Source organism: Colobus angolensis, unplaced genomic scaffold (assembly GCF_000951035.1).
Source record: "Colobus angolensis palliatus isolate OR3802 unplaced genomic scaffold, Cang.pa_1.0 Scaffold55, whole genome shotgun sequence".
NCBI classification, from domain to species: domain Eukaryota; kingdom Metazoa; phylum Chordata; class Mammalia; order Primates; family Cercopithecidae; genus Colobus; species Colobus angolensis.
This window is the reverse complement of record NW_012119043.1, coordinates 5,423,663-5,429,265: the sequence shown is the minus strand read 5'-3', so window position 1 is coordinate 5,429,265 and position 5,603 is coordinate 5,423,663. Positions and strand designations below refer to the sequence as shown.

Below are 5,603 nucleotides of genomic sequence, written 5' to 3'. Positions count from 1 at the left end.
CCCAGCTAATTTTTGTATTTTTAGTAGAGACGGGGTTTCACCATGTTGGCCAGGCTGGTCTCAACCTCCTGACCTCAGGTGATCCACCCGCCTTGGCCTCCCAAAGTGCTGGGATTACAGGCGTGAGTCACTGTGCCCGGCCACACTTAGCTAATTTTCTTGTATTTTTTGGTAGAAACAGGTTTTCACCACGTTACCCAGGCTGTTGTCAAACTCCTGAGCTCAAGCAATCTGCGCACCTCGGCCTCCCAAAATGCTAGGATTACAGGCATGAGCCACTGCACTGGTCAACCTGTGGATTTCGAAGTGTTTGATATTTTATGGTTTCAGGTAGAGACTGTTTTCCCATTTCCCTGTTAAGAATCCAGAATTAGAAAAGGTTGGGCCGGGCGCGGTGGCTCACACCTGTAATCCTAACACTTTGGGAGGCTGATGTGGGTGGATCACCTGAGGTCAGGAGTTCGAGATCAGCCTGACCAACATGGTGAAACCCCGTTTCTACCAAAGAGGCAAAAATTAGCCAGGTGTGGTGGCATGCACCTGTAATCCCAGCTACTCAGGAGGTTGAGGCAAGAGAATCGCTTGAACCCAGGAGGCGGAGGTTGCCGTTAGCCGAGATCGCGCCATTGTACTCCAGCTGGGGCTGGACTCCATCTCAAAAAAAAAAAAAAGAAAAGAAAAGGTTAAGTAAGCTTCCCAAATTCAAGTTTATAGAACCCTGTATGGAGCTGGGTTCCATCTAGTTTCTGAATCCTAAAGCCCCTTACCCTCCCAAACTGCTTGACCTTGGCTGAGTCCCTTATCTTCTCTAAAGCCAAATCCTCATCAGTAACCTTGTGGTATGGGATTAGGTCATCTTTCTAGGTATGGATTATTTAGGAATTTATTATCCTGGCGGGGCGGGGGGTGGGGGCAGATGAAGGCATGGAGAGGGGGAAAGGTGTAAATCCCATTTCTTCTCTGACACTTCTATTAAATAATTTTAGATCCTGACCAACATAGCTTCCAGGTAGATACATATTTTGGTTCTCAAGAAGAAAAACCAATCCTCTGGTTTTGCCAAGTCATGGCATGGCCCTGGGAGCAGCAAAATATGTTTTGCTCCAAGTAATGATAGGGTGGCCCCTCCCTGCCCTTTACTGGCTCTAGCTAATGACAAGTCAGTTTCTCCGGTGGTTCCTGTCTCCCCGGTTTTTCATCTTCTCCTTAGTCCCCGGTTTCTGAACCACGGTAGGGGTCATGATTTTTTTTTTTTTTTTCTTTTAATTGGCAGTGGTCAAAAATGGTGCCCTCAGTCATCTTCCCCTTCGGAGCCTTCCATGTCCTCTGGAGGCATCTTGGCATTCACCCTCCGAGGAAGCAGGCATTACTCAGCGGATTCACTTCTGCCGAGTCCTTCCACACACACACACCCCTTCTGTGTGCAAATGGACTTTATAGCCAATGCAGGCACAGTTCTACCAGGGGAAGAAGAAAACAGGCCAGCCGAGCCTGCTAGAATAATCAAGTCGGGGCCTTTTTAGTGGGCCTCTAAGGGCACTGGTCTTGCTTTTCTCGCAGCTGTGGTGCCCTAGAAATGAACTCTCCCTCCACCATCACTCCTCGGTGAAAGATGTGGACCAGCCAGGAAGAAGCAAAGAAGTGCTGTTTTATTGACTCCAGATGAGAGGCCTTCCAAGCAAGCAGGCACTGTCATTCCCAGCCTGTATCCCAGAGGCTCTGAGCTCCTAGCAGGCAGTAAACAGTTGCAGGGGTGAAAGCATTCATTCGGCAAATCGGCAAATCTTCACTGAGCATGTACTATAAGCTTGGTGCTGTACCGAGGATAGAACTGTTAGACGAGACAATTTCTTTTTTTGTTTTGTTTTTGTTTTTGTTTTGGAGACAGAGTCTCGCTCTGTCACCCAGGCTGGAGTGCAATGGCGCGATCTCGGCTCACTGCAACCTCCACCTCCCAGGTTCAAGCGATTCTCCTGCTTCAGCCTCGCGAGTAACTGGGACTACAGGTGCCCACCACCACGCCCAGCTGATTTTTTGCATTTTTAGTAGAGACGGGGTTTAACCATGTTAGCCAGGATGATCTTGATCTCCTGCCCTCCCAAAGTGCTGAGATTACAGGTGTGAGCCACTACGCCCAGCGATATTGTTTATGTGTATTTATATCCTATAGCTGTGTAATAAATTTCCTTAAATTTAGCAGTGTAAAATAATATCCCTTTTTTTTTTTTTTTGATACGCAGTCTCCCACTGCTGCCAAGGCTGTGAGGCTGCAGTGCAGTGGTACGATCTCGGCTCACTGCAACCTCCACCTCCCAGGTTCAAGTGAGTCTCCAGCCTCAGCGCCCAGAGTAGCTGGGACTACAGGCCCGTGCCACCACGCCTGGCTAATTTTTGCATTTTAGTGGAGACAGGGTTTCACTATGTTGGCCAGGCTGGTCTCGGAGTCCTGACCTCAAGTGATCCACACCCCCTTGGCCTCCCAAAGTGCTGGGATTACAGGCATGAGCCACTGCACCCGGCCTCATTCAGCAAATCTTCACTGAGCAACTACTGTAAGCCCAGTGCTGTGCTGAGGATAGACCCGTAGACAAGACAGTTTCTTTCTCAAGGTGCTTCTGGAAGGGGAGACAGATACTGTTTATGTGCATTCATTTTATTTATTTTTATTTTTTTTGAGATGGAGTCTTGCTCTGTTGCCCAGGCTGGAGTGCAGTGACACGATCTCAGCTCACCGCAAGATCCACCTCCCGGGTTCATGCCATTCTCTCACCTCAGCCTCCTGAGTAGCTGGGACTACAGGCGCCCGCCACCACACCTGGCTAACGTTTTTTGTATTTTTAGTAGAGACGGGCTTTTGCCGTGTTAGCCAGGATGGTCTCCATCTCTTGACCTTGTGATCCGCCTGCCTGGGCCTCCCAAAGTGCTGAGATTACGGGCGTGAGCCACCGCGCCCAGCTGTGTATTCATTTTCTATTGCTTTGTAATAAATTTCCTAAAATTTAGCAGTGTAAAACAATACCCCTTTTTGATTTTATATTTCCATAGATCAGAAGTCACAGTGGGCTGGATTGGGTTCCTTTAGGTTTTCAGAAGGCTAAAGCCAAGGGCTGGGCTCTCATCTGGAAGCTCTGGGGAAGAACAACCTTACTGAGGTTGTTGGCAGAATCCACTTTTTTTTTTTTTTTAGTAGAGACAGGGTTTCATCATGTTGTCTAGGCTGGTTTCGAACTCCTGACATCAAGCGATCCACCCACCTTGGCCTCCCAAGACACTAGGATTACAGGCATGAGCCACCACGCCCCAGCCACACTTTTTTTGAGATAGAGTCTCATTCTGTCGCCCAGGCTGGAGTGCAGTGGTGCAATCTTGGCTCACTGCAACCTCCACCTCCCAAGTTCAAGCAATTCTTGTGCCTCAGCCTCCTGAGTAGCTGGGATTACAGGTGCGTGCCACCACGCCTGGCTAATTTTTGTACTTTCAGTAGAGACAGGGTTTCAGCATGTTGGTCAGGCTGGTCTTGAACTCCTGACCTCATGATCTGCCCTCCTCAGCCTTCCAAAGTGCTGGGATTACAGGCGTGAGCCACCATGCCTGGCCAGATTGGTTTTGAACTCAGTGATGGGGATAAGGTTGGCCAATGTGAACTGACAGCCACACACATAACCTTCAGCCACCTCTTCCTCTGCCAGAAAGGCACTTTCTTCCCTCCTCCAAGCTTCCAGAATACTGGAGAGGCTTCTTTTGCATCTGAGCAGTGTTGATTAGCATTTGTTAGAATCTGTGTGAATAACAATACCTCTTCTTCAGATTCTGGGGGTGACCCAAGGGATTCCTTTGAAGTGACTGGGCTCTTCCCTGCTCACCTCTGTGGTCTGGCAGGAAATTCACTGGTGGGAAATCTTCAAGTGTATGAAATGCTGGTGAGGGGGATCCAGTCACACTTGAATCATATGTTCATTCAACCAATTGATTGAATGATTGATCAACTGATTAGCTGATCGAGATTAGTTTTCCCTATGTTGCGCAGGCTGCTCTCCAACTCCTGGGTTCAAGTGATCCTCCTGCCTCAACTTCTCAAAGTGCTGGCATAAGACGTGTAATGCCACCGTGCCTGGCCCATTCAACCAATATTTATTTATCTATTTATTTATTTTAGATGGAATCTCACTCTATTGCCCAGGCTGGAGTGCAGGGGTATGATTAGCTCACTGTAACCTCTACCTCCTGGGTTCAAGCAGTTCTCCTGCCTCAGCCTCCTGAGTAGCTGGGATTACAAGCGTACGCCACCATGCCCAGCTAATTTTTTTGTGTGTATTTTTACTAGACATGAGGTTTCACCATATTGGCCAGGCTGGTCTCGAATTCCTGACCTCAGGTGATCCGCCCACCTCGGCCTCCCAACGTGCTGAGATTACTGGCGTGAGCCACTGGGCCTGGCCCAACTAATTTTTATTAAGCACTTGCTGTGTATCCCAGGCATTTGTGATACAACAGAAAGCAGAACATTCTTTTGGGGGGCTGGGAGACGAACAGTACATAAACTGGAGAAAAATGCAGAGAAAGCGGGTATAGGGAGATGGAGAGGAAGACAGGTAGCACAATCTTCTGGCCTTGTTAGAGCGAAATCCTATTCTCCCCTGAGATGTGTAGAAATGTGTATCGGTTTGCTCCATTTTTATTGACCCACACTGCCTTGATTAACTGGAAGAGTTGAGACCCTAATCATCAGTCTGTCAATGACTGGATGAGACAGGAGAGGAGATACATTCGCTGAATGTCTCCTGGAATAGGGAGACCCCAGGTGAATAATCCCAGACTGGGTTGATAGGAAGGAAATAATGCCAGATGTGAGAGGTAGTGGGCTTGTTTTATTTTTATATTATTATTTTGTTATCATTATTAGTTGAGACAAGGTCTCATTCTGTTGCCCAGGCTGGAGTGCAGTGGCACCATCTTGGATCACTGCAGCCTCAGTCAATCTCCCAAGTGAACCTCCAGCCTCAGCCTCCCAAGTAGCTGGGACTACAGGCGCGGGGCACCACACCCGGCTAATTAAAAATACATTTCAAAAATGTAAAAACAAAAACCAAAAACTTTGTAGAGAGCGTGGTTTCTTACTCCTGGCCTCAAGTGATCCTCCCGCCTCGGCCTCCCAAAGTGCTGGGATCACAGGTGTGAGCAGCTGCGTCCCGTCTGCGGTTGCTCTTGAGGAGCCAAACTTTGCCAGATTAGGCTGACAGTGAGAAAATAAATTCTTCCACGGTAGATATTGGGTGAAAAAGTGCAGGTCAGTGGGCGAGGGTAAATAACGACAGTAACAGGAACTTCTAGGCGCTGACCCCAGGCTCCCTTCCGGGCCCCATCCCGAGCAGTCCCTGGGCAACCTCCGGCGCTCGCCCCGGCGCGCTCGGCTGGGACCTGAACCACGGCCGCCGAGTGGCTTCTGGGCCCCTCCTCGTTGCCGTTCCTGGGTCTTTCGGGCTGTCCAGCTCCCCAGGATGGGGAGGATTCCGGCCCACCCCCGTAGGGCTAAGTCACCGGGCGTCCAGCCTGGGCCCCCAGAGCCCGGGGACAGCGAGCGCCGAGGGTCCGCCTCGGGACTG

The 5,603-nt window shown here is 49.5% G+C and overlaps 1 long non-coding RNA gene across 1 annotated transcript; it reads right to left on the bottom strand.

Moving 5' to 3' along the window:
- Positions 1-1,627: 1,627 nt before the first annotated feature.
- LOC105525662 lies at positions 1,628-2,615 on the bottom strand. The gene is made up of 2 exons (XR_001003960.1): positions 2,582-2,615; positions 1,628-1,831 (listed from the first exon to the last, which is right to left on the bottom strand). It is a non-coding gene; the product is annotated as an uncharacterized LOC105525662 (long non-coding RNA).
- Between the last annotated feature and the right edge of the window lie 2,988 nt (positions 2,616-5,603).